This window comes from Crocodylus porosus, unplaced genomic scaffold, assembly GCF_001723895.1.
Source record: "Crocodylus porosus isolate Cpor-Errol unplaced genomic scaffold, CroPor_comp1, whole genome shotgun sequence".
NCBI classification, from domain to species: domain Eukaryota; kingdom Metazoa; phylum Chordata; order Crocodylia; family Crocodylidae; genus Crocodylus; species Crocodylus porosus.
Window position 1 is genome coordinate 27,620,219 of NW_017728943.1, and position 11,195 is coordinate 27,631,413.

Sequence of the window (11,195 nt, forward strand, 5' to 3'; positions counted from 1 at the left end):
AGGCAGGGGGTCGGACTAGATGATCTTCCTAGGTCCCTTCCGACTCTAGCTACTATGAAACTATGAAACTATAAGAAGACAGCCTCTCCATCTGGATCAGCTTCAAATTTGAGCTGATCCTCCACCCTCCTGATCCAACAACTGACATCTGTTGGGTTGGAGGGATGTCTAGCTCATGGCAATGTCTATTAATCGCCATGAGTTAGACCTGGGAGTTGCATTTGTCTGCACCCTATAATACGTCTGATCCCTTCTAAACCGTCTATTCCACAGGTGTTAAATGACTCTCTCACCTTTTTAATGGTCTTTAAAAGTTCTACTAATTAAGTTATTCTTTCTTCTGCCCAGGAATTCTGCTGTCTATTAGCTGCTCCTCCTAACATAGCTCTTATTTCACAACCTTGCAGACTACTTTTAATTCTAGTTAGAAACATTAACTCAGGTGTAGAAATACCTTTCAGTGAAGTTAAAGAAGGCTAGATTTTGTTTTTATGAACCTAAAAGAGATGTACAGTTCATTCTAGTCACTACATGACTAATGAAAAGTCTTTTGATTATTTTTGCCTAGCTTGCGTTTTTATACAAAAAAACGTGATGTAGCAAATTAATGCACATTCCAGTAAACTTCTATATGTTTTTACTTGAATCTTAAACAGAATCATATAGCCTTGGTCCCCTAGCCTATTAGTAAAGGTTCTAGTTTCTTTTTAACTGGAGAAAAACATGTGGTTTTATATGTGATGATGCAGCACAGCATCTGCACGCCCTTTTCAAAATTCTAGATCCGCTCATACCCCCCGCCCCCAACCTTTCCTTTCTTTGCTGCCTTACCAAGACTACTTATTAGCAGACAGCCTTTTGTAGCCTGGGGCCAAGTGGAAGATTCTTCTCAGTCTAATAGTCTTTGGATGAAGTCCTTTTTATTGCATGTCCTGCTCCAGACCAGGTAGGTAGCCTCACTACATGGCGATTCCCAAGTCTCCCCCCCATCCTCCCCCACCAAAAATCCCATGCAAAAGAAGTTCTGGCTGTTTTTTCCAATGTCCTTATGCCACACTATCAACATTTGCTGACATAAAAGTTCCCCAGGGATTTACAGCAGGGGCATCTGTGTTACTTGCTTCCCTAATTCAGCCCCCACAGGCCTTTGATTACAATTTCCTGGCTTCTCTTTTTTATTTTAGTTTTTTCTTTGAAAGCAACACTTCGTAATGACATCATTGCATAGTACTAACTTAACACTGAAAGGCAGCCCAGCTCTCTGCCTCTTCTCCCCTTCCCCTCTCCCCCACCCCCCAACAGATTAAAATCCATCTGGAGTATTTCACCATCAGTTTCTTCCATACCTTTCACTAGCCAAGACAACTTAGGGCCAACAGTAAACTTCACTGACTTGTTATCCCACATCCCCCTTCAAATCATTAATGAAATATATTAAACCACACACCTGGTATTGATCCCAGAGCACAGGTCATTATTAGCCCTTTCTCCACAGGAAGGCACTACCATTCACCCTGACTCTGTTTCCTATTGCTCACCCACATTTAAGTCCATGACAATCTTTGCCACATGAACCAATTTTATTTCCCTTTATAATCCTGCATGAAGGACCTTGTCAAGAACAGTTTGAGAGCTGAAGTGAGCAGGATGCCTACTCAATCTATAATTACTCTGAGGATTCAAAAAGAGTCATGTTACAGATTTAATCTGGCATAGATATATGCTTGAAGATAGCAATTCTACTACCTTCTAATTTCATTGTAGTTTCACTACTGGGAATTTTTTTTTTCTTTCCTTTTTCCCCTTAATTTTTTGGTTTCACTTTAAAAGCCTTTGTGTTGCTTTCACTTAGACAAAAAAACCCGTAATTTTGAACAAAAAGAAAAATTGTTTAAGGAATAATATTTCTTCCTTCCCCCATTTCTTTTTAGGGAAAACCAGACCATCCATTTTAATTTAAGAACATGGGTTAAAAATACAGATTTCATCAGCTGACTTGAGTATCTAGCTTTGCTCTCAGTGGAGGCATAATGGGAAATTGTCCTTCCAAACCACACAGCAAGCTGGTTCAGCCTACTGAGTGAGGTAACCTGTAGGAGTGCCTAGGGTACATGCCCCATACTCTGCTGTGGGGTAGGAAGGAACAAGATGTATACAATACAGCGTATACCCTTAATCTCAATTATTGATGTCAACCTTTTGCATAATGCCAACTGGATGGTTCATATAGGGTAAGTTACAGCTTCATTCACACACCCCGTGTGCCTGACTTCCAGGTGTCCAGCACTGCAGATCCAGTAATTCCACTAAACAGAAGCCCTGTCTGAATGTGCTGAGTCTTCTTCTGACTGCATGTTGGCATTCGTACTTTTGCCCCTGCCATTTTATACTCAACTTTTTGCTAGAGGTGCACCAATACATCAGTCTAATATCAGATCGACACAGCTCTAAAGGAAATTGAGTGTACTGAAAATCAGCCTGATGTGCCCAATAATTTGGCCAATGAATGCCCATGCATGTGTACAGCTGCAATGTAGCATGCAGGCAAGGAGGAGCACAGCCTGGCAGCTTGGAGAGCTGCATGCAGCTAGTAAGTCTGTTGTGGTGGAAGGGGAGAGGGGAGGGAAGGAGCGTGGGGGTCAGATCAAGACCAGGGTGGGGCAGGGCAGTCGCAGGACGGAACCGTGGCTCAGGTAGGGGGCGTGCAGGGAGGAGAGGGTGGCTCCAGCTACTGTGTGTACTCCAGGAGGCCATGGGATGGGTGCGTTTCCCCCTGGATCAGCACAGGATGCAAGTAGGGAGGGCTGCAGCTGTGGACTGGAGCCAGGGCTGGTCTGGGCTCTTTCTGGTGCGTGGAGGGGGGACCTGGGCTGAGCTGCACTGAGGATGGGTGGTGGTGGCGCTGGGGAGGGAGGTTATGGGGGGGACTACAGCAAAATTTGGGGTGGCTACAGCCCCCCCATGGCCCCCTCCCAGTGCTGCCGCTGCCTCTCCTGAGTGCAGCCTGGCTCAGCCCCAACTGAGGAAAGCCCAGAGCAGCCCTGGACCCAGCCCACAGATGCAAGCCTGCCCTGCCCTACCCTACCCTGAGAGATCCAGGGGAGCAAGCCCCAACCCCCATGTCCTCCCAGGGTGTGCAGAGCAGCAGAAGTGCCTCCCCTCCCCGTGCCCCGCCCTGACAAGCCATGGCTCCATTCCACACCCACCCCATCCTGGCTGGGCAGTGCCTGCCCCAGTCCCAGCCCTTGCCCAAGTCCCATTCCCTCCATCACTCGATCTGCCCTCCCCATGCCCCTTACCTCCCCCCTCCCTTTCCACCATAACAGACTTACCAGCTATATGCAGCTGTATCAGAAATCAGACTGGTATTGGCCTCTATGCCTCCTTACAAGCTGGCTATCTGTATCAGTCCCCAAAATCTCTATTAGAGTACCCTTACTTTTTCAGACCTCACCAACTAATGCTCTCCTTTCCTAGTTATTTATGGTACTCCAGTTGCTTCAAAATTTGATTTCCTCCTTAGAGACTTTGGCTTCTGTCAAAGCCAAACTCTGATTCCCCATAAAAACTGCTTCTGAAATTGACATTTCCTTGTTGTCTTCTACAGTAAAGATGGAAAAATGTATACCTAATCATAAGAGAGCTAATCCAATGGACCGGGCACTGGAGTGGGAGTCAGGCTTGGGTTCTACCACTAGTCTACTGCGTGACCTTAGGCCATTCACTTTAGCACTCTGGGCATCTGTAGCATATAAAAAAGAGCTAAGTTTCACATACCTGAAGCACAGACTTTAAGAACAATGCCAAAAGTCATGAGAGCTGACAACACTGTGTCTATACACATGCTCCAGGGTGGAGTGGGGGTGGGGAGGGTGCTTTAATTAAAGTGGCTCTCAGACCTGCTCTCATTAAAATGCCCATAGTGTGCGATGCTGAACACATGTGACACTTCAAAATGGCAGTGGGGGTATTTTAACTAAAGCTCATTCAACAAGCTTTAGTTAAAGGTCCCCCACCACCATTTTGAAACATGGAGACAATGAATACACAGCGCAGAGGCTGCTGGAGCTAGCTAATCAGCACACTCCAGCAGACTTGATTAATTGAATCTGCTGTGACGGATGCAAATTAGCATGCATCGGAGCAGAGGTCCATCACGTGTAGCGGTGCCCTCTATGCCTCTGTTTCTCCTATGCTTCACCTGTCTTTACTTAAGATCTTTTAGGCCTGGGACTACCTCCTATTATGTGTTTATATGCTGCCAAGCACAATGGAGCATGTACCCTGACACTGCTGAAGAATAAATTTAAATGATAAATGATGAGCTCACTAAGATCTTTTCCATGTTAAATGCAAATCAAGGAGGGAAGTATTTAGCCTCCAGACATGTACCTTCATTAACTGTATATAGATGATTATTGAAAGCACTAATCTCTTTAATTCTTCTTCAGTCATTAAATCAATCTTTCTCCTCTATACCAACCCCTCATAAAACAACAACCATTTGCTTCTGCAAGTACGAATACGGAACTATTATAATCACAGCAAACTGGTCAAGAAACCAGCTTCAGAGACTGCCCCCCCGCCCCCCTAGTAGAACCAAATTCTGAAGCAAGTCTAAGTGGATCAAAGGGAATCCACACTGATGTCTCCCCTCAACATATAAATGGCACCTCCTTAGCGCCTTCCCTTTGGGTTATACTGATTTAATAGTGTGCAACTTCCACTCCATGATGTGTTTTCTTGAAACCCAGCCTTTTTAATCTAAGAGGGTGTAATATATACCAAGGGGAAGTACCAAGTACCAAGAGAGGGGAAGTAGACTGAAAGTAACTGACAACAGGGTATAGGAAAATACAAGGTAATGACATTGCACTGCAGTATGCCAAAGCACAGTTGGCATGCTGGGCAAACCCTGTGGGGGAGTAGGTCAGTGAAGGCGTGTATGGGGAATTTTCTCAGGGCCTAGTATCTTGGCTATCCATTCTCATCCTCCCTCCTCATTGAGGGGCATTAAATGCTGGTCTGTAGGTCCCATTATTCAGAGGTCAGTTATATTCATGGGTGCCCTGTGCATTTCCTTCCATTGTCCTATCCCAGCAGTTGCCTTACCTCATGGCCTGCCTTCTGCTCCTGCATCCTGCTGCCAGTGTTCCCCTGTTCAGTTCACAGCTTCTCCTCTAGGCTCCTCATCTCAGCTTTCCAGTTTCTTTCTACCCAGTCTTCCTCTGGTAGGCAGGTGCCAAACAACCATGATCTGGGGGCCACCTCATGTACAGCCCTCTGTGGCTCTCTCAGAGAGTCCAAGTTGTCTGCTCCCTTCAGATATGGCAACTTCTGTTAGGTCACTCTGGATGTCAAATGACCTGCAACACAGTCCCTTCCTTCCAGCTCAGGCTGGCAGAATAAAAGAAAAGAGAGAGGAATTAAATGGAAGGAAACCCAGCAAAGAACAATCAAATGTTGCAATATAAAAAGCTACTTTTTGCCTGACTATTAATGCTTTACATCAGTTTGCTCAAATTCCCTCACCTCACTCTCTAATAAGCCCAATGCTTCACCTGCTAGCACCTGGTTTCCACTCTAATTCTGCATTTGGCCCAATGAGTAAGGTTGGCTTTGCCTTTTTTTGAATTCTTCCATTAAGCACACCTCTTGCTTTTTTTCTCTCAGTCCCTTAACGGTAATTGAAGACAGGGATCACAGAAACTCCTCCTGGTTAAAAAATAATGTGGTCAAAATTAGGGCAACATTTTCAATACCTTCATTCACACTAAATAACTCCTTCAACAGGATCACTCCAGGAATGAGATACTGTTCACTGTGGGTAAAAGAATCAGAATCTGACTCAACTTACAGGGTTAACCTCCCTATCTCAAAAAGTGTCACCATTTATTTTCTTTATTCCTTAAAGTCTACTTTCTGGGGAACAACATACACACTGGGAAAGGTCAGAGCTATTTATTATCAGGATAATGCTAGTTTAACCATAACTATCACAGCTGCCAACATATTTTGGGTCTGTCCATCAAGTTCTCAGCTCAAATACAAGCAAGAATTTTAATAGTTATACTGCAATTTCTTATTATAAAATCTGAGGTTTAAAAAAAATATTGTTATTGCCACAAAAAAAAGAGGAAAAGCTTTGTAACCAGGAACTTGGAAGTTCAAAACCATTTTATTTTTAGCATTTTATAAGGAAATGATCTCCATTTTTTCTTGGGAAATTAGGTTTGCACACCTACCTTGAACATAATTGCCTTTCAGGTTTTTAAATGTACATATATTGGATTTGACACTTCTTCGTTTATTATAGTTCTAAATTTGTCCTCACGTAAATGTGTATTTGTTTAAAAATAATTTAACCCAGTGGTTCAAAACCATTGGGGCTGCCAGAGCAGACGTTTTGAACTTTATGTTCCCAAGAAATGTGTGGCCTTGACCTTGCCAAATTTTTCCGTTTTATGTTTAAATAGTCACAGCTTTAGTAATGGACTGAAAAAAAAACTTGGCCTTTAACTACATGCTTTATGTTTCTCCTAGTTAATGAAACAGGTCTTACACTGGGAAGAACTATTTGTTATCTAGTATAATCTGTCCGCATTAGCAAATGATGTCCCACTAGGTCAATGCAAAAATTAATTGGGGGATTCTTGTCAAATTGACATTGTTTCCTGGCGCAGTGGCAAACCACTCAATTAGACACCTTTCAAGGCCTTTTTCTGATCGAAATGTAGCTAATTGCTCCAGTTCTGGATGTGATGATTCATCTCCCAGATGTCTCAGGCCTCTCAGCAGCTTTGCTCAACTAATATCCAGGCACATAGTCAGTAGACAGGATATTCTTGTGAATAGGATATTCTTTACTTATGCCTCCTCTTTTGTTTTGTTTTTTAATATGATTAAGCCAAAAGAAGGAAAGTATCCTGAATCACACCCTTGACATAGCAATCCCTTTACATGAGCCGGCTTCCCACACACGAGGGATCTAGCATGAATGCAGCCTTTTTGTCGGTCCTCTCCAGGTGCAGTGCTATTCACACTTGAGCTTGACAGCATAACATAACAGTTTTTATTTGCCCGTCTCCTCTGATGAGTATTCTTTTCTGTTCTACCACTTTCTCATTTGTCTGTATATCAGTGGCAGGCCCAGCCAAATTGAAAATGAATGAAGCACAAACAAAGACGGTAGTTTCCAGAGGGACAGTCTATGGGAAAATAGTGCCCTGTTTGTTTGGGTTTTTTAGGCAGCCCTCAAAGGTCACTAGTAACACTTGTAACTGTGAATGCCTTGAAGAGGAGCCTAGAGCATCTGGTCCATCAGTTACCAGCTTTCACTGAAAAACAATTCCTAGCTATTACACCTAAGCACTGGGTGGGTGGATGTTTTAACCTGAAAAGCTCTTCATCAATCCGTGCTCTGCATTGGTATGTGATTGAGTTTAGTGGTCCCAAGAAGAAGTCAGAGTCTTTATAACATGAGGTTTGTTTGCAGCATTGTGGGGGCACACTGGAGAGCTGCAATTCCAACCTTTCTGGGTGAATGTGAAGCTTTAACTGGATAGAGAACATCAACCTAGCTAAAGAACAGGTCAGCTGGGAGCACGGCAAGAAACTCTTTCTCACCTGCCACGACCCTAACCTGCCACTGGATGTCTTCAGTACTTTATGCCAAGCCTCCTGAAAAAAACATTTCCCTTAAAGTAAAAATTAGGTCTCTTAAAGATAGCTGCTAAAAGATCCTGAGGCAGTCATCATTCAGCTGGCTCCTGCATTACATCTGTGCTTACAAAAAAAGTGACATCCAGTGGTTAAGGCGCCAAAGTGATGGCCAAATGTTCTGACCTAGGTGTGCAACTGACTTGCTTAGGTGAATTTGGTAAAATCAGGATGTTGTTACACATTAACTTACATATAGGTTAATGGCCCTTAAAACAGGAGTGTCCACACATTATAGGGCAGGAAAATATAAGCTAACAGCCCTCTGAGTGGCTCAGAGGTAACCCTCTTCCCTCAAGGATTATCTCCAACTGGTTTTTGGCACCTCATGTTGCAGTCATGTGTGACTGCTCCACAGGCCCAAAACTAATTGGAAGTGGTCCTCCAGAATCCCAGGAGGTACCAGTCCCATCTGCTCTATCTTCCCCCACAATGACAGTGGGTCAGCAAGGAGCACCTAAAGGTAAGAATCCCCCCTCTCCTCTTATTCCAGGCACTTTCTGGCCCCAAGGGCTTCCCCCCCCACACACACCATATATCCTCTCCTGTCCCCAGAGGTTCTCTACTGCCCCACCTGTCCCTCAGGATTCCCCTTCTGCACCCCACCCCCCGGGGCTCACTCCCTACCCCTTGGGATACCCCTCTATCCCCACCCCAACTCAGCCCTCATGGCTCACCTGCAGCTCCCAGTGCTGTCCTGATGGAGCAAGCAGGGAAGAGGAATTCACCTGTTCCTGCTGCTCTCCAGGCTGAGCCCAGCCAAAAGACTAGCAGCAGTGGGTGTGTTCCCATCCCCTGCTTGCTCTGCTGGGACAGATAGTGAGCAGAGATCCAGAGTGTGAGGGAGGGCATGGAGCTGATCCAGGGATACGGTGGGGGGGCACTGCCTCCCCCTACCAACCCACATGAGGCCTGCTGCACTCTCCCCACCACCTACATGTAACCCACCTTCCACATAGGGTCCACTGCACACATCCCCCGACACCTGTATGGGACCTTCTGCATCATCCCAGTACCTCCTGGTGCTGTCTCAGCAGAGCAAGCAGAGAAGAGGAACCCACCCACTGCTGCCACAGCCACCACTCCCTGGGCTGGGCTCAGTCCAGAGAGCAGCCATAGCCCAGAAGCAGTGGCAGCGAGTGAGTTCCCCTTCCCTGCTTGCTCCACTGGCTCAGCACCAGGAGCTGCAGGTAAGCCAGGGACAGAGAGGCAGGAATGTCCTATGAGGGCTGGGAGGTAACCGTGAGCAGTAAGGAGGGAGCCCTAGAGGCTGGGAGGTGCAGTGGGTTCAAATCTGGGTGGCAATGGGGAGCCAGATTGCAGGCAGGCAGGGGCTGGCAGACCAGATGGGATACTGCCTGTCCCCGGCAACCCATAACCTGGGCCACCTACCGTGCCCCTGAGAGCAGGTGAACTGAACAGGCACAGAGCCAGCTTGACTGCTAGGCACACCCTGCAGCCCTCCAAGGACAGATCAGAGCAGTGTAAATTACAGGGGTTATTAACCCTTAATATGCAACTGCTCAAAGCACATGCTAAATTTGACACCAATTAAAATCAGCATGTGTAATGTGTCAGGTGGCCCTCACTTGATCTCGCTGTGCCTCAGTTTCCTCTTTTGAACTCCAGAGCCAAAAATCTCTTTCTAGATAGACATCTTGGGAGAATTAATTAATATTAATGAAGAATTTCTGTGGTGGAGAAAGGAAGTTCTGCTCTGCCTACTACATAGAAAGATCTCATTATTGCACCCTCATTTTTTGTTTTGGCCCTTCCCTCCATTTCATTTGATGTCAGGAACTTCCAGAACCAACATCTAGTCAACAGCAGCAACTAGTACCAATAACAGTAAACATAAATGACACAGATTAGATCAGTAGCACTAGCAGCATCTACCCAATTATACTATAACAAGAGACTTTAATGACTTTATTCAGGGGTTCAGGTATACAACAATGGTGGCCGCTTACAAAGCAAAAACACAAACAATTCACTGCCAAACCAAACCAAACCAGCCAGCACATCACAACGTGACAGACACCTTCGCTGCATTTTACGTCGTGTCTTACATGCTAATTATGTGGTCCACGTGCTGGCCACACAGTCATAAACAATTCAGACCCTGCTCCATCCCATCATACACATAACAAAACCTTCAACTTCCACACAAAAACCAAGCAAAAAAGCAGCCTGGTGAGGGCCCAGGACACGGCACGAGCTGGAAGTCGCAGTTCGACATTGAGCCAGCCTGGTCGCCCAGACCGGTCATGACATCAGAGCGCGTATTTGAGACGGCCGTCCTCCACCTGGCACAACGCTCCCTCAAGGGCCCAGAGCGTCTCAAAGGTGGGCACTGCCCCCCCGACCACAGCATGCTCAAACTCCAGCGAGAGGCGCACCTGCACCAGGAAGCGGAAAAGCCACAGGGCATCATCTGAGCCGGTCCGGTTAAGCCGGTTCCGGTGGCTCTTGAGGATGGCCAACTTGGGCTGACCCAGTACAAAGTTGGCCAGGCAGACGGGGCCCTTCTCAGCCACCTGGTATGGGCAGGAGCACACGTAGGTGGTCTCCAAAAAGCTCCTGCCCGGAGCCTGCAGCAGCGGGCCGAGGATGACAAAGAGCGGCTGCAGGCGAGGGCAGTCCAGGAAAGTGTGAAAGAGGGTGTCCTCAACACCCCCCGGGCAGAAGGGACAGGCCGTCGAGGCGGCTGGGTCCAAGTGGGACGCAAACATGCCAGTGGCTAGGATGCCATGCAGCAACCGCCACTGCAGGTCGCCAGTCTTCTTGGCGATTGGCGGCTTATACAATGTGTGCCACGCCGGGTGGGCTGGAGGGGAATCTGGCAGCCCCAGACGCCGTTGCCACGGTGTATCGGGGCAGCCCGCCAGCACTTGGGCGTGGCGGACGTGAATCGCCCAGGCGTATAAACCTCTACGCGACAGAGAAGCAAAAGGACAACCTGTGTCACTGTCAGGAGGCACAGGGAGCGTCAGCAGGGTGCCAGGGCCGCCAGCCAGATCGTCGGCCACGGCTGGGGCGACTGGTAACGCAGGGAAAGCCTCGCTCGGGGCATCCTCAGTGCAGGGGACCTGGCCCGCCCGGAGATGATCCTCCAGGGTGGCTGCCGCCTCCAGTGGGAGGGCAGCCCAGATGTCACACAGAAGACGGCCCACGCTGCGAATGGAGCGCATGCCCAGCCGGCTGCTCAAGGCCTCAGGCGAGAGCCAGGCTGACCGAGCGGGGTCAAGGAGGTGGCTCAGGCGGAGAACACGCGCCTGAATGAGAGCTGCCGTGAGACTGGCAGAGGCCAGGCATGGGGCGCCTCAGCGCTGGGTTGTGCACCAGGGGTTCCCCCAGCAACTGCGGGAACTGGAGGTGACGGGCCTGGGACTGGAGGTGGAAAGTGGCTTGCCAGGCTCGTACCATGCTACGGTAAAAGGCTGGAAGCACGGCCCAGTTCAAAAGCGTAAGGTCCA